We start from the raw sequence: 19017 nt of genomic DNA, 5'->3' as shown, positions 1-19017 counted from the left end.
GAGGGGCGCTGGCGTGGTGGCGACGAAGATTGGCGGCAGCGCGGTTCGATCCCCCCGATCCAATCAGGGGGGCAGAGGAGGAAGAGGGGGGTCGAGGGAGTGGGGGTGTGGGGCGACGGGGGGAGCGGTTAGGGTTTCGGGGGGTTAAGTGGGGATGGGGGGTGGGCCGGCCGGCTAGGCCAGGGTGCTAGTTGGGCCGAGCCCAAGAAGAGGGGGTTTAGCTTTTTTTATTTCCTGTTTCGTTTTTCTTTCTTTATTTATTTATATTTCTTTTCTGTTTTTGCTCATGTTAAATATATAGGACTTGTATAAAAACATGGTTTCTTCATGACAAATAGTTAGGGAATATTTTCAACACATCGAACATTTTAGTTTTGACTTTTGAAAACTTTAATTTTTTAACTTTAATTTGAATTTTGAATTTGAATCTGTTTTGAACTAAGGCGAGATTATCAACAGTAACCAAGGTGACGTGTGATACGTCCATTTTGCATCATGCTTTTATATCAGTATTTATTGAATCATGGGCTGTTATTACACATTATATCTCAATACTTATGGCTATTCTCTCTTATTTTACAAGGTTTACCATGAAAAGGGGGAATGCCGGCATCTGGAATTCTGGCTGGAAAAGAAGGAAATATTGGAAACCTATTCTGCATAGCTCCAAAAATCCTGAAACTCCACGGAAGTCATTTTTGGAATTAATAAGAATTATTGAGTGAAAGAAACACCAGAGGGGGCCCACACCCTAGCTAGGAGGGTGGGGGACGCGCCCACCCCTACTGGGCGCGCCCCCTGTCTCCTGGCCCCCTGGTGGCCCTCCGGTGTCCATCTTCTGCTATATGAAGGCTTTTACCGTGGAAAAAAAAATCAGAGGCAAGCTTACGGGACGAAACTCCGCCACCACGAGGCGGAACCTTGGCGGAACCAATCTAGAGCTCCGGTAGATCTGTTCTGCCGGGGAAACTTCCCTCTAGGAGGGGGAAATCATCACCATCGTCATCACCAACGATCCTCTCATCGGGAGGGGGTCAATCTCCATCAACATCTTCACCAGCACCATCTCCTCTCAAAACCCTAGTTCATCTCTTGTATCCAATCTTGTATCAAAACCACAAATTGGTACCTGTGGGTTGCTAGTAGTGTTGATTACTCCTTGTAGTTGATGCTAATTGGTTTACTTGGTGGAAGATCATATGTTCAGATCCTTAATGCATATTATTACTCCTCTGATTGTGAACATGAATATGCTTTGTGAGTAGTTACGTTTGTTCCTGAGGACATGGGTGAAGTCTTGCTATTAGTAGTCATGTGAATTTGGTATTCGTTCGATATTTTGATGAGATGTATGTTGTCTTTCCTCTAGTGGTATTATGTGAACGTCGACTACAAGACACTTCACCATTATTTGGGCCTATAGGAAGGCATTGGGAAGTAATAAGTAGATGATGGGTTGCTATAGTGACAGAAGCTTAAACCCTAGTTTATGCGTTGCTTCGTAAGGGGCTGATTTGGATCCATATGTCTAATGTTGTGGTTAGGTTTACCTTAATACTTCTTTTGTAGTTGCGGATGCTTGCAATAGGGGTTAATCATAAGTGGGATGCTTGTCCAAGTAAGGGCAGTACCCAAGCACCAGTCCACCCACATATCAAATTATCAAAGTACCGAACACGAATCATATGAGTGTGATGAAAACTAGCTTGACGATAATTCCCATGTGTCCTCAGGAGCTGTTTTCTCATTATAAGAAATTGTCCAGGTTTGTCCTTTGCTACAAAAAGGATTGGGCCACCTTGCTGCACTTTATTTACTTTCACTGCTTGTTACTCGTTACAATTTATCTTATCACAAAACTATTTGTTACTTACAATTTCAGTGCTTGCAGAGAAAACCTTACTGAAAACCGCTTGTCATTTCCTTCTGCTCCTCGTTGGGTTAGACACTCTTACTTATCGAAAGGACTAGGGTAGATCACCTATACTTGTGGGTCATCAAGATTCTTTTCTGGCGCCGTTGCCGGGGAGCATAGCGCTTTTGGTGAGTGGATTCAGCTAAATATGTATACTGATGCTTTTTGTGGATTTAGCGCTAAATATGGACTTGACTCTGAGATAGTAGCGTCTTTCTGTGAATCTTTTGCTACTCATGTTGATCTCCCTAAGGAGAAGTGGTTTAAATATAATCCTCCCATTGAAGTAAAAGTAGTTGCACCTATTATAGTTGAAGAAAAGACTGTCACCTATAGTGATCCTATTGCTCCTACTACTTATGTTGAGAAACCTCCTTTTCCTGTTAGGATAAAGGATCATGCTAAAACTTCGACTGTTGTTTGTAAGAGTAATACTAGGACTTGCACACCTCCTGAGCAAATCAAAGTTGAACCTAGTATTGCTATGGTTAAAGATCTCTTGGATGATGATTTAGATGGGCATATTATTTATTTCTGTGGTGACACTACTAATATTGTTAGACCAGATGCTAAGATACATAGACCTGTTGTAGGCATGCCTGTTATTTCTGTTAAAATAGGAGATCATTGTTATCATGGCTTATGTGATATGGGTGCTAGTGCTAGTGCAATACCCTATGACTTATATAAAGAAATTATGCATGATATTGCACCCGTTGAATTGGAAGGTATTGATGTTACTATCAAACTTGCCAATAGAGATACTATTTCACCAATTAGGATTATTAGAGATGTTGAAGTCTTGTGTGGGAAGGTTAAATATCCTGCTGATTTTCTTGTTCTTAGTTCCCCACAGGATGACTTTTGTCCCATTATTTTTGGTAGACCCTTCTTGAATACAGTTTATGCTAAAATTGATTGTGAAAAGGATACTGTTACAATTGGCTTAGAGGGTATGTCTCATGAGTTTAATTTTGCTAAGTTTCGTAGACAACCTCGTGATAGAGAATCACCTAGTAAGGATGAGATTATTGGTCTTGCTTCTATTGTCATGCCTCCTACTGATCCGTTAGAACAATATTTGCTACACCATGAAAATGATATGCTTATGAAGGAAAGAAGGGAAATAGATGAAGTGTTCCTTCAACAGGAACCTATGCTGAAACACAACCTACCCATTGAAATTCTAGGGGATCCCCCTCCACCCAAGGGTGATCTCGTGTTTGAACTCAAACCATTACCTGGTAATCTTAAGTATGCTTATCTTGATGAAAAGAAAATATATTCTATTATTATTAGTGCTAACCTTTCAGAGCAAGAAGAAGAAAGATTATTGAAAACTCTGAAAAAGCACCGTGCTGCTATTGGATATACTCTAGATGATCTCAAGGGCATTAGTCCCACATTATGCCAACACAAAATTAATTTGGAGGACGATGCCAAACCAGTTAGAGATCCTCAATGACGATTGAATCCTAAGATGAAAGAAGTGGTAAGAAAGGAGATACTAAAGCTCCTTGAGGCAGGTATAATTTATCCCGTTGCTGATAGTGATTGGGTAAGCCCTGTCCATTGTGTTCCTAAAAAGGGAGGTATTACTGTCGTTCCTAATGATAAAGATGAATTGATCCCACAAAGAATTATTACAGGTTATAGGATGGTAATTGATTTCCGTAAATTAAATAAGGCTACTAAGAAAGATCATTACCCTTTACCTTTTATTGATCAAATGCTAGAAAGACTATCCAAACACACACATTTCTGCTTTCTAGATGGTTATTCTGGTTTCTCTCAAATACTTGTGTCGGCGAAGGATCAATCAAAAACTACTTTTACTTGCCCTTTCGATACTTTTGCTTATAGACGTATGACTTTTGGTTTATGTAATGCACCTGCTACCTTTCAAAGATGTATGATGGCTATATTCTCTGACTTTTGTGAAAAGATTTGTGAGGTATTCATGGATGATTTCTCTGTCTATGGATCCTCTTTTGATGATTGCTTGAGCAACCTTGATCGAGTTTTGCAGAGATGCGAAGACACTAGTCTCGTCTTGAATTGGTAAAAGTGCCACTTTATGGTTAATGAAGGCATTGTCTTGGGGCATAAGATTTCTGAGAGAGGTATTGAAGTTGATAAAGCTAAAGTTGATGCTATTGAAAAGATGCCATGTCCCAAGGACATAAAAGGTATAAGAAGTTTCCTTGGTCATGCCGGTTTTTATAGGAGGTTCATTAAGGACTTTTCTAAAATCTCTAGGCCTCTGACTAATTTATTGCAAAAAGATATTCCTTTTGTCTTTGATGATGATTGTGTAGAAGAATTTGAAATACTTAAGAAAGCTTTGACCACTGCACCTATTGTTCAGCCACCTGATTGGAATTTACCCTTTGAAATTATGTGTGATGCTAGTGATTATGTTGTAGGTGCTGTTCTAGGGCAAAGAGTTGATAAGAAATTGAATGTTATCCAGTATGCTAGTAAGACTCTTGATACTGCCCAGAGAAATTATGCTACTACTGAAAAAGAGTTTTTAGTAGTTGTGTTTGCTTGTGATAAGTTTAGACCTTATATTGTTGATTCCAAAGTTACTATTCACACTGATCATGCTGCTATTAAATATCTTATGGAAAAGAAAGATGCTAAGCCTAGACTTATTAGATGGGTTCTCTTGCTCCAGGAATTTGACTTGCATATTATTGATAGAAAGGGAGCTGAGAACCCTGTTGCAGACAACTTGTCTATGTTAGAGAATGTTCTTGATGACCCACTGCCTATTGATGATAGCTTTCCTGATGAACAATTAGCGGTCGTTAATGCTTCTAATACTGCTCCTTGGTATGTTGATTATGCTAATTACATTGTTGCTAAATTTATACCACCTAGTTTCACATACCAGCAAAAGAAAAAGTTCTTTTATGATTTAAGACATTACTTCTGGGATGACCCACACCTTTATAAAGAAGGAGTAGATGGTGTTATTAGACGTTGTGTACCTAAGCATGAACAGGAACAGATCCTACGCAAGTGTCACTATGAATCATATGGAGGACACCACGCTGGAGATAGAACTGCACATAAGGTATTGCAATCTGGTTTTTATTGGCCTACTCTCTTCAAAGATGCTCATAAGTTTGTCTTATCTTGTGATGAATGTCAAAGAATTGGTAATATTAGTAGACGTCAAGAAATGCCTATGAATTATTCTCTTGTTATTGAACCATTTGATGTTTGGGGCTTTGATTAAATGGGACCTTTTCCTGCCTCTAATGGTTACACACATATTTTAGTTGATGTTAATTACGTTACTAAGTGGGTAGAAGCTATTCCAACTAGTAGTGCTGATCATAACACTTCTATTAAAATGCTTAAAGAAGTTATTTTTCCGAGGTTTGGAGTCCCTAGATATCTTATGACTGATGGTGGTTCACATTTTATTCACGGTGCTTTCCGTAAGATGCTTGCTAAGTATGATGTTAATCATAGAATTGCATCTCCTTATCACCCGCAGTCTAGTGGTCAAGTAGAGTTGAGAAATAGAGAGCTCAAATTAATTTTTCAAAAGACTGTCAATAGATCTAGAAAGAATTGGTCCAAGAAACTTGATGATGCATTATGGGCCTATAGAACTGCATACAAAAATCCTACGGGTATGTCTCCGTATAAGATGGTTTATGGAAAAGCTTGTCACTTACCTCTTGAACTTGAACATAAAGCATATTGGGCTATTAAAGAGCTCAACTATGACTTCAAACTTGCTGATGAGAAGAGGTTATTTGATATTAGCTCACTTGATGAATGGAGAACCCAAGCCTATGAGAATGCCAAGCTATTCAAAGAAAAAGTCAAACGCTGGCATGACAAAAGGATACAAAAGCATGAGTTTAACGTAGGTGATTATGTGTTATTATTCAACTCTCGTTTAAGATTTCTTGCGGAAAAACTTCTCTCTAAATGGGAAGGTCCTTACGTTATCGAGGAGGTCTATCGTTCCGGTGCTGTAACGCCCACGATGCGGCTATATCTCTCACGTGTCGTCGAGGCACGACTTAGAGGCATAACCGCATTGTAGGTTTTGTCGCAAGAAGGGTCATCTTCACACAATCCCATGTAATGAACAAGAATGAGATAAAGAGAGTTGGCTTACAATCGCCACTTCACACAATACATAAATAAATTCATACATCATTCAGAATACACTCATAGACCGACTACGGTCAAATCCAAATGAAAAGAAGATAACCCCAAATGCTAGATCCCCGATCGTCCCAACTGGGCTCCACTACTGATCATCTGGTAACGAAACGTAGTAACGACCAAGGTCCTCATCAAACTCCCACTTGAGCTCGGTTGCGCCACTTGCACTGGTATCCTCGACACCTGCATCTGTTTTGGTAGAATCTGTGAGTCACGAGGACTCAGCAATCTCACACCCGCGAGATCAAGACTATTTAAGCTCATGGGTAGGAAAGTGGTAAGGTGGTGGAGCTGCAGCAAGCACTAAGCATATATGGTGGCTAACATATGCAAGTAAGAGCGAGAAGAGAAGCAACGCATCGGTCGAGAAGCTAGAAGTGATCAAGAAGTGATCCTGAAACTACTTACGTTCATACATAACCCAAACCATGTTCACTTTCCGGACTCTGCCGAAAAGAGACCATCACGGCTACACACGCGGTTGATGCATTTTAATGAAGTCAAGTGTCAAGTTCTCTACAACCGCACATTAACAAATTCCCATCTGCCTCATAACCGCGGGCACGGCTTTCGAAAGATAATACCCTGCAGGGGTGTCCCAACTTAGCCCATCACAAGCTCTCACGGTCAACGAAGGATATTCCTTCTCCCAGGAAGACCCGATCAGTCTCGGAATCCCGGTTTACAAGACATTTCGACAATGGTAAAACAAGACCAGTAAAGCCGCCCGAAGTGCCGACAAATCCCAATAGGAGCTGCACATATCTTGTTCTCAAGGCACACCGGATGAGCCAGACATCGGGTTGGCATAGACCCTTGTGTCCCAAGGGGCACCGGACATCACTCAGGTTGGACCAGCACTCGAAGGAGCACTGGCCCGAGGGGGGGGGGTAAATAAAGATGACCCTCCGGCTCGCGAAAACCCAAGGGAAAAAGTCTTAGGTGACAAATGGTAAAACCAAGTTTGGGCCTTGCTGGAGGAGTTTTATTCAAAGTGATTCCCATAAATCACCCAACCGTGTAAGGAACGCAAAATCAAGGAACATAACACCGGTATGACGGAAACTAGGACGGCAAGAGTGGAACAAGACACCAGGCATAAGGCCGAGCCTTCCACCCTTTACCAAGTATATAGGTGCATTAATTAAACATGAGATATTGTGATATCCCAAAATATCCATGTTCCAACCAGGAACAAACTTCATCTTCACCTGCAACTAGCAACGCTGTAAGAGGGGCTGAGCAAAAGCGGTGACATAGCCAAACAACAGTTTGCTAGGAAAGGATGGTTAGAGGCTTGACATGGTAATATGGGAGGCATGATAAACAAGTGGTAGGTAGAGCAAACATAGCGATAGAGCGAACAACTAGCAAAGCAAAGATAGAAGTGATATCAAGGGTATGGTCATCTTGCCTGCAAAGTTCTCAGAGCTATCGAAAGCTTGATCCTCGTTAGCGTACTCAACAGGTTCCTCGTGCACGTACTCGTCTCCCGGCTCTACCCAAAGCAAGAACACAAGCAATGGAACCACAATCAATCACGGTGCAATGCACAAGCAACATGATGTAACACATGTCATGATATGCGAGATGTGATATGCAATGCGTATGCGTGCTCCAGGAGGAAAAAGGCTGAACAAGGCATCAACTTGGCAAACCAAGTATGCTGCTGGAAAGATGAGATGATCTCGGTTGAAGTCGATATAAAGATCACCGGGAACGGATGCACGGTTTGCAAATGGCAAGCAAAACAAGAATGACACAAATCTACGATTAACAGCACGATGCTACTTAACATTCAACAAGAAACTATGCTACAGCACTCCAACATAGCAACAAAGCACATGCCAGTGATCTATAGGAGATGCTTCACAAAAGATGAACACTGAGCTACGGCTAAATCACACAATAACAGGTTCAAACAAGCATGGCAAAAGTGCAAAAGATATCAGCTTCACAGACTTAGTGAAAATACTGGACATGGCACAAACAGCATCAGGTAGCAATGTTCACAGCAAGCAATCAACATGCTACAGTAACTTTTAATATCAAAACAAGACATGGTATGATACTGCTAAATGCATAGAACAAAAGTTTCTTACTGACCATGAGCCAAAAAGGATCAGAAGATATGATGGCTCCCAAGTGAACATAGCAAGTTTCGTTAACAGATTCAGAAAACAGAGCATGGCATTAACAGAATTATGAAGACATCTTTGCGAGCTCGATTCACTCACCACAAGTCATTGCATGACAATATAAGCATAGAAACAGCAAGAATATATGTTTGTGAAACTAAACATGGCAAGAACAAGCTCATAGCATGCAAGGATCAACTACAACAACCTTGGCAAAATTGAATAACATGTAAACAATCTACCAGGAAACATTTTATAGCAAAAGTAGAGCCATAAAATGACATGCTAGACTAATCCATAATTGCAAACAGGGGCATGGATGGATATAGCATAACCATATATTCAAAACATCCTTACTGAAGTATCTCAAAATAAGAACGGATCTCTCTGTAGCATCAAGTGTACATGGCATCAAAATAACAGCAGAACAGGGACTGAAATCAGCAACATCACGAAGCCTAGTTTGCATGCTTGTTCTAGTCACCACATAGATCACAAAAATACATGGGAAACACCTCTGTAAAGACGACATGGCATAGTCCAAAACATATGTAGAGCTCATGCTCCTAAGATGCACACATCAAATGCAACAAAAATGACAAAACATCAAGTTCTGTTAACAGACAGTATTAAACATCATATAGCACTCTTGCAACAGAGATTAGGGCATCGAGATGACGTCACATAAACATGACCCATTGGAACAAAATGAAGAGCACATCCTGATGAACACTCCGATATATCCTATGCATGAATCGGAGCTATATACATGGAGTTATGATGCGATGAATATGGCATAAAAATACTGCAGGAAAAAGACTTGGACGAATTCGGAGGTCAACCTAGGCTGGATCTGGATCTGGATCCGGGGGCGCGGACTTCGAGGCGGCCAGAGTACGGGTGGTGGCGGCTGGAGAGGGCGCCGGCGAGGTTGGGGCGAGGTCGGCGGGGACAGGGCCAGCCTGATCCGGCCGGGGCGCGGCGGCCGGAGCGGGGCAACGGCGGAGGGCGGCGACGAGGCGCGGCCTGGGCGGCGACCGGCGGCGGCGGGCGGCCGGGGCAGCGGCCGACGCGGGGAGGTGTGGCGGCGGGGAGGCGGCGCACGAGGTGGCGGCGGCCGGCGGCGAGGAGTGGGGCGGCGCGCGGGAGGCGCGGAGGCGGAGCGGCGCGCGCGGGCCTCAGGGGCCGGCTGCGGGCTCGGCGGGCCAGGGCAGCGCGCGGTGGCCGGGTGCCACGTGTCGCGCCCTGGTTCACTGGGCGGCGGCGGCGCGGGATGTCCGGCCTGGGACGGACACGTCCGGCGGCGCGGAGGGAGGTTTGCTAGGGTTTCGCCGGAAAATTTAGGGGAGGGGCACATATTTATAGGTAGAGGGAGTTAGGAGACTCCAAATGGAGTGTAGTTTTCGCCCACACAATCGTGATCCGATGACGGAGAGCATGGAAGTGACTTAGATGGGTTATTGGGCTGTTTGGAGGGGTGTTGGGCTGCAACACACAAAAGGCCTTTGCGGTTACCCGGTTAACCGTTGGAGCATCAAACGACCTCCAAATGGAACGAAACTTGACAGGTGGTCTACCGGTGGTGTACCAAGGCCACTTGACAAACCTCAGTCCATTCCGAGAACGTTTAACACCCGCTCACGAAAAGAGACAAGAGGGGTGCGCCGGTGCATGTGGGAGTGTCGGATTGCAAAACGGACAATGGGGAAAATGCTCGGATGCATGAGACAAACACGTATGCAAATGATATGCACATGATGACATGATATGAGATGCATGACATGAACAAAAAGCAAAATGAAAGACAAAACCCAACCATGGAGGGAATATCATAGCACATAGCCGAAAATGGCAAGAGTTGGAGTTACAAATATGGAAAGATACATCCGGGGTGTTACAACACTCCACCACTATAAGAGGATCTCGTCCCGAGATCTAGGACTGAAAGAACTCCGGATATTCAGAACGGAGGTGATCCTCGCGCTCCCAGGTGGCTTCTCGGTCGGAATGGTGCGACCACTTAACTTTCAGGAATTTGATCGACTTGCTGCGAGTCTTGCGCTCGGTTTGTTCAAGAATAGCAACGGGGTGCTCATGATAAGAGAGATCTTCTTGGAGGTCAATTTCTTCGAAGTTGATAGTGCGCTCAGGAGTCTTGAAGCACTTGCGAAGTTGTGACACGTGAAACACATCGTGCACGTTCGCAAAGTTGGACGAAAGCTCAAGTTGATAGGCGAGGTCGCCTCTTTTGCCAATGATTTTGAAAGTACCCACGTATCTAGGGGCAAGCTTCCCTTTGATTCCGAAGCGACGAGTGCCTTTCATTGGAGAGACGCGGAGGTAGACATGGTCTCCGATTTCAAAAGCCACATCACGGTGCTTGTCATCATAATAGCTCTTCTAGCGCGATTGCGTGGCCTTGAGATTCTCACGAATGACTTTGCACATTTCTTTTGCTTCTGTGATCAAGTCGTTGCCAAGAAGTTGGCGTTCACCTGTCTCGGACCAATTGAGAGGAGTACGACACTCTCTACCATAGAGAATTTCGAATGGGGCCCTGCGCAAACTCACTTGGAAGCTGTTGTTGTAGGAGAACTCGGCATATGGAAGACAATCTTCCCACTTCATACCAAAAGAGATGACACAAGCCCTGAGCATATCTTCGAGGATTTGATTGACTCGCTCAACTTGGCCACTTGTCTGAGGATGGAAAGTTGTGGTGAAACGAATGTTGGTGCCCATGGCCTTCTGAAAGGAGTCCCAGAACTTAGAGGTGAAAATGCTTCCACGATCTAAAGAAATCAATTGTGGAATTCCATGCAAGGAGACAATCCTGGAGGTGTAAAGCTCTGCCAACTGAGCTGCTGTGATAGATTCTTTGATAGGAAGAAAATGAGCCACTTTAGTAAGCTTGTCAATGACAACGAAGATAACATCATTTCCACGCTTGGACTTAGGAAATCCAGTGACGAAGTCCATCTCGATATGGTCAAACTTCCATTCTGGAATAGCAAGAGGTTGGAGGAGACCAGCTGGTCATTGGTGTTCTGCTTTCACCCTTCTGTAGACGTCACATTCATTCACGAATTGAGCAATCTCTTGCTTCATTCGAGTCCACCAATACGACTGCTTGAGGTCATGGTACATCTTCGTACTTCCAGGATGAATGGATAGAAGGGAATTGTGTGCCTCATTCATGATGACTTTTCTCATATCGCCTTTAGGAACCACAATACGATCCTCGAAGAAAAGAATATCTTTGTCATCCAATCGATAGCACTTGTATTTGGGAATGCCCTTGTCGATACCACGTTTCACCTTTTTCACCATGGTATCCAGGAGTTGTGCCTCACGAATTTGATCTTCCAAAGTAGGAGAGACTATGAGGTTGGCAAGAAAGCCTTGAGAAACAACTTGAAGATTCAGTTTGCGGAAAGCTTCACAAAGTTCCGGTTGGAAGGGCTTGAGAATTAAACTGTTGCAATAAGCCTTCCTGCTCAAAGCATCTGCAATCACATTTGCCTTGCCAGGAGTATATTCAATACTTGGATTGTACTCTTGAATCATTTCGACCCATCGAGTTTGCCTGAGGTTGAGGTTGGGTTGAGTGAAGATATACTTGAGGCTCTTGTGATCGGTGAAAAGGTCCACTTGCCTTCCCAACAAGAGATGTCTCCATGTTATCAATGCATGGACAACTGCCGCCAACTCAAGATCGTGAGTGGGGTAGTTTTTTTTTGCTGGGCTTCAACTGACAAGAGGTATATGCCACAACTTTCTTCTCTTGCATTAACACAACACTGAGACCTTGAAGAGAAGCATCACAGAAAACTTCGAATGGCTTGGATTCATCAGGAGGAGTCAAGACAGGAGCTATGACTAGCTTCTCTTTGAGGGTGTTGAAAGCAACGTCACACTCAGGCGACCAGACATACTTGACATGCTTCTAGAGGAGGTTGGAAAGAGGCTTTGCAATCTTAGAGAAGTTCTCAACGAATCTTCAGCAATAGCTTGCAAGACCAAGAAAACTGCGGAGCTGCTTGACATTCTGAGGAGGTTTCCAATTCACAACTGCAGACACCTTCGCGGGATTAACAGCAATGCCCTTGGCGGAGATGATATGACCAAGGTAAAGAACTTCATCAACCCAAAACTCACATTTGGAAAACTTCGCATAGAATTGATACTCTCTGAGCTTGTCGAGCACCAATCGCAAATGTTTGGCATGATCCTTCTTATTCTTAGAGAAGACCAAGATATCATCGAGATACACCAAGACGAATTCATTGGTGTAGGGGTTAAATATGAAGTTCATCATGCGAGAGAACGTTGGAGGAGCATTGACAAGGCCGAAAGACATGACAGTATATTCATAAGAACCAAAGCTTGTTCTGAAAGCTGTCTTGGGAATATCTTGTTCACGAATGCGAATCTGATGATAACCCATACGAAGGTCAAGCTTGGAGAATACTTTAGCACCTTTGAGTTACTCGAATAGCTCATTGATGTTGGGAAGTGGATACTTGTTCTTGATTGTCTTCTTGTTCAATGGACGGTAATCGATGCAAAGTCGGTCCGTGCCATCCTTCTTCTGGACAAAAAGAACTCCACAGCCCCATGGAGATGAACTCGGTCTGATAAAACCCAGACGCTCTTGTTCATTGAGTTGTTTCTTCAATTCCTTCAGCTCTTTAGGTCCAAGCTTGTCTGGACGCTTGCAAACGGGTTCAGTACTAGGCTCAAGATCGATAACGAACTCGACTGGCCGATGAGGAGGCATACCCGGAAGCTCTTCTGGAAATACATCTTGGTACTCACAAATGACTGGAATTTGAGAAATAGCATCCAACTCGCCCTTCTCATTGAGAGAAAACAACCGAATGGTTTCGTCACGAGCGGCATAGATGATAACATCCTCAGAAGAGTGTGTCAATTGAATTTCCCTAGCAGCACAATCAAGCTGAGCCTTGTGCTTAGAAAGCTAGTCCATCCCGAGAATTAGATCAATATCAGAGTCGCAAAGAACAATTGGAGAAGAGAGAAATTTATAGTTTCCCATCTGGAGAGAGACATCCCGAACCATGGAGCTTGCGTTCATGAATTTACCCGGAGAGACAGCTGATAACGGTCTAGGCAAATCTTGAAAAACCATCTCATTCTTAGATGTAAAAGGTCTTGAGATGAAACTATGTGATGCACCAGTATCAAATAAAACTTTTTGCAGGAATATCATTAACTGAGAGATTACCCATTATCACATCAGTAGATTCCTCCGCTTGCGCTGCATTCATCATGATCACCTTTGCAGACTTGGGATTATGCTTGACCACTGCATTGCTTGAAGATCTCACAGGAGGAGGAGGTGGAAGGCGCCTTTGGTTGAAGCACTTGTTCGCGTAGTGACCTTTTTGCTGGCACTTGTTGCAAGTCACCTCTGAGAGTGGACGATGGTAAGGAGTATTTGACATTGGAGCTTGAGAATTAGACTTGTTATGATAGCCTGGGTTGGGTGGGTGGGAAGATCCACGACCACCTGAGTTCTTCTGCTGGTAAGGCTAACGAAACGGAGGAGGAGGAAGGTAGAACTTCTGCTGCTTAGCTGCCACTTGTGAGGAAGAAGAAGACTGGACTGCATCCCTGATTCTCTTCTTAGAAGCCTCACACTTGAGCTGAGCACCTTCTTGCTTGAGGGCCATGTTGTAGAATTGATCGAACTGAGTAGGCTCAACAAGATCGAGAGCTAACTGCAGATCCTCTCTAAGGTCACCTCTGAATTGATAAATCATACTCTTCTCATCTAGAACATCTTGTTTAGCGAAGCGAGCAAGTTTCTGAAACTGTTGTTGTATTCGTACATAGACATGCTGCCGTGCTTGAGATTGCGGAACTCCTCACGCTTGCTCTCAACAACACTGGTAGGAATGTGGTGAGCTTTAAAGTCCCGACAGAAGTCAGTCCAAGTAATCACTCGACCTCCTCTGGAATCTTTGTATTGCTGATACCAATCAGCTGCTTGGTCCTTGAGCTGAAAAGAAGCGAACTTGATGTAGTCCTCAGGCCTGACATTGCTACATTCAAAATGCTTGTTGATATCCACGAGCCAATCATCGGCGTCTGTGGCCTCGGCACAGTAGCTGAAAGACTTCGGCTGATTTGCCAGGAACTAGTTGAGGGTAGGAAACTGAGGCTGATGGTTAAACTGCCCTTGACCTTGATTCCCTTGGTTGCCTTGGCCTTGGTTGCGCTCCTGCATGAGCTGAATCATCATATGAGCGTTGGCGTTTGTGGCTGCCATCAAAGCTTGCCATGCCTCCGGAGGTGGAGGGTTCGCCTGACTCCCATCATTGCGTTCCGAATTCTGACGCGTTGGCGGAGCCATCCTGAAGAGGGTGACATTCGTTAGCATCTTGATAGACAGATAGACAAGTTGAATCAACGGATAGAAATTGCAACATATAGTCTTCACAATAAACATTCGAACAAGGATGAACGAATGAATTCCAAAGCTAACATCACGTCCATTAAGGTGAGAAGCCACTTGATAAGGGGTTGATGAATGAAATAACAACGTACAACTAGAACAAATAAGTGGTAAGGATTACCCAATCACAAACCAAATATCTACGGGAAGAAATGCTAGAGCTACTTGAATCCCACCTATAAACTCCCGAAACTTTCTGGTTATGCAATCAGGTGTTGGGGATACAGGGAAGCAATATATCTCACCCAAACTAACAATCCCTACATCCAGCTGTATCCATCCGTCAACACATAACCAAGAAACCTTCGGAAATCGTGTACCTCAACCTTCGAAAAGCATCTGTTATACGAGCTATGGCAATACTCCCGAACTCCCACCCCAGTACTGGGTGGCGTCGAGGTTATCTCACCAACAACTACATAAAAGAGTTTTCCAATGTCGGCAAAACTCAGGTATTCCAGAACTGCAATGATAAAATTGTGACAACAACACCTCGGAGCTCAACTCCCCTGGACACTGCCACAACCCCTAAATGTCAGGAGGCACCAAGAACAATGTTCTCGTCACAAAACCATCGGAACGATTCCAAGATACCCGCGTGATCCTAAATTTTTTTAGTGAAATTTGAGGAGAGGAAAGTCAAAACATCTACGTCAGGAGACCTCACCAGAGCGACGAAGGGACTGGGGAGTAAAAATAATCCTACTCTCCGATATATATAATCCTATGACTCAAAACATTTTTGATCTAGACTCAACAACGCCAGCGATTCAATCAAGCAGGGGGGCTCCTAAGTCGGGGATGGCTCTGATTACCAACTTGTAACGCCCACGATGCAGCTATATCTCTCACGTGTCGAGGCACGACTTAGAGGCATAACCGCATTGTAGGTTTTGTCGCACGAAGGGTCATCTTCACACAATCCCATCTAATGAATAAGAATGGGATAAAGAGAGTTGGCTTACAATCGCCACTTCACATAATACATAAATAAATTCATACATCATTCAGAATACACTCATAGACCGACTACAGTCAAATCCAAATGAAAAGAAGATAACCCCAAATGCTAGATCCCCGATAGTCCCAACTGGGCTCCACTACTGATCATCTGGAAACGAAACGTAGTAACGACCAAGGTCCTCATCAAACTCCCACTTGAGCTCGGTTGCGCCACTTGCACTGGTATCCTCGGCACCTGCATCTGTTTTGGTAGAATCTGTGAGTCACGAGGACTCAGCAATCTCACACCCGCGAGGTCAAGACTATTTAAGCTCATGGGTAGGAAAGGGGTAAGGTGGTGGAGCTGCAGCAAGCACTAAGCATATATGGTGGCTAACATACGCAAGTAAGAGCGAGAAGAGAAGCAACGCATCGGTCGAGAAGCTAGAAGTGATCAAGAAGTGATCCTGAAACTACTTACGTTCATACATAACCCAAACCGTGTTCACTTTTCAGACTCCGCCGAAAAGAGACCATCACGGCTACACACGCAGTTGATGCATTTTAATGAAGTCAAGTGTCAAGTTCTCTACAACCGAATATTAACAAATTCCCATCTGCTTCATAACCGCGGGCACGACTTTCGAAAGATAATACCCTGCAGGGGTGTCCCAACTTAGCCCATCACAAGCTCTCACGGTCAATGAAGGATATTCCTTCTCCCAGGAAGACCCGATCAGTCTCGGAATCCCGGTTTACAAGACATTTCGACAATGGTAAAACAAGACCAGCAAAGCCGCCCGAAGTGCCAACAAATCCCGATAGGAGCTGCACATATCTCGTTCTCGGGGCACACCGGATGAGCCAGACGTCGGGTTGGCATAGACCCTGGTTGGGCACACCGGATGAGCCAGAAGTTGGTTTGGCATAGACCCTGGTTGCCCAAGGGGCGCCGGACATCACTCAGGTTGGACCAGCACTTGAAGGAGCACTTGCCCGGGGGGGGGGGTAAATAAAGATGACCCTCGGGCTCGCGAAAACCCAAGGGAAAAAGGCTTAGGTGACAAATGGTAAAACCAAGTTTGGGCCTTGCTGGAGGAGTTTTATTCAAAGTGATTCCCATAAATCACCCAACCGCGTAAGGAACGCAAAATCAAGGAACATAACACCGGTATGACGGAAACTAGGGCAGCAAGAGTGGAACAAGACACCAGGCATAAGGCCGAGCCTTCCACCCTTTACCAAGTATATAGGTGCATTAATTAAACAGGAGATATTGTGATATCCCAAAATATCCATGTTCCAACCAGGAACAAACTTCATCTTCACCTGCAACTAGCAACGCTATAAGAGGGGCTGAGCAAACGCGGTGACATAGCCAAACAACGGTTTGATAGTAAAGGATGGTTAGAGGCTTGACATGGCAATATGGGAGGCATGATAAACAAGTGGTAGGTAGAGCAAACATAGCGATAGAGCGAACAACTAGCAAAGCAAAGATAGAAGTGATATCGAGGGTATGGTCATCTTGCCTGCAAAGTTCTCAGAGTTGTCGAAAGCTTGATCCTCGTTAGCGTACTCAACAGGTTCCTCGTGCACGTACTCGTCTCCCTGCTCTACCCAAAGCAAGAACACAAGCAATGGAACCACAATCAATCACGGTGCAATGCACAAGCAACATGATGCACCACATGTCATGATATGCGAGATGTGATATGCAATGCGTATGCGTGCTCCAGGAGGAAAAAGGATGAACAAGGCATCAACTTGGAAAACCAAGTATGCTGCTGGAAAGATGGGATGATTTCGGTTGAAATCAATATAAAGATCACCGGGAACGGATGCACGGTTTGCAAATGGCAAGCAAAACAAGAATGACACAAATTTGCGATTAACAGCACGATGCTACTTAACATGCAACAAGAAACTATGCTACAGCACTCCAACATAGCAACAAAGCACATGCCAGTGATCTACAGGAGATGCTTCACAAAAGATGAACACTGAGCTACGGCTAAATCACACAATAACAAGTTCAAACAAGCATGGTAAAAGTGCAAAAGATATCAGCTTCACAGACTTGGTGAAAATACTGGACATGGCATAAACAGCATCAGGTAGCAATGTTCAGAGCAAGCAATCAACATGCTACAGTAACTTTTAATATCAAAACAAGACATGGCATGATACTGCTAAATGCATAGAACAAAAGTTTCTTACTGACCATGAGCCAAAAAGGATCATAAGATATGATGGCTCCCAAGTGAACATAGCAAGTTTTGTTAACAGATTCAGAAAACAGAGCATGGCATTAACCGAATTATGAAGGCATCTTTGCGAGCTCGATTCACTCACCACAAGTCATTGCATGACAATATAAGCATAGAAACAGCAATAATATATGTTTGTGAAACTAAACATGGCAAGAACAAGCTCATAGCATGCAAGGATCAACTACAACAACCTTGGCAAAATTGAATAACATGTAAACAATCTGCCAGGAAACATTTTATAGCAAAAGTAGAGCCATAAAATGACATGCTAGACTACTCCATAATTTCAAAAAGGGGCATGGATCATAACTGTATATTCAAAACATCCTTACTGAAGTATCTCAAAATAAGAACTGATCTCTCTGTAGCATCAAGTGTACATGGCATCAAAATAACAGTAGAACAGGGACTGAAATCAGCAACATCATGAAGCCTAGTTTGCATGCTTGTTCTAGTCACCACATAGATCACAAAAATACATGGCAAACACCTCTGTAAAGACAACATGGCATAGTCCAAAACATATGTAGAGCTCATGCTCATAAGATGCACACATCAAATGCAGCAAAAATGACAAAACATCAAGTTTTGTTAACAGACAGTAGTGAACATCATATAGCACTCTTGCAACAGAGATTAGGGCATCGAGATGACCTCACATAAACATGACCCAATGGAACAAAATGAAGAGCACATCCTTATGAACACTACGATATATCCTATGCATGAATCGGAGATATATACATGGAGTTATGATGCGATGAATATGGCATAAAAATACTGCAGGAAAAAGACTTACGAATTCGGAGGTCAACCTAGGCTGGATCTCGATCTGGATCCGGGGGTGCGGACTTCGAGGCGGCTGGAGTACGGGCGGTGGCGGCCGGAGAGGGCGCCAGCGAGGTCGGGGCGAGGTCGGCGGGGACGGGGCCGACCGGATCCGGCCGGGGCGCGGCGGCCGGAGCGGGGCAACGGCGGAGGGCGGCGACCCACGCGGGGAGGTGCGGCGGCGGGAAGGTGGCGCGCGAGGTGGCGGCGGCCGGCGACGAGGAGCGGGGCGGTGCACGGGAG

Source organism: Triticum dicoccoides, chromosome 4B (assembly GCF_002162155.2).
Source record: "Triticum dicoccoides isolate Atlit2015 ecotype Zavitan chromosome 4B, WEW_v2.0, whole genome shotgun sequence".
In the NCBI taxonomy this organism is placed as follows: Eukaryota; Viridiplantae; Streptophyta; class Magnoliopsida; order Poales; family Poaceae; genus Triticum; species Triticum dicoccoides.
Note: the sequence above shows the minus strand (reverse complement) of the source record.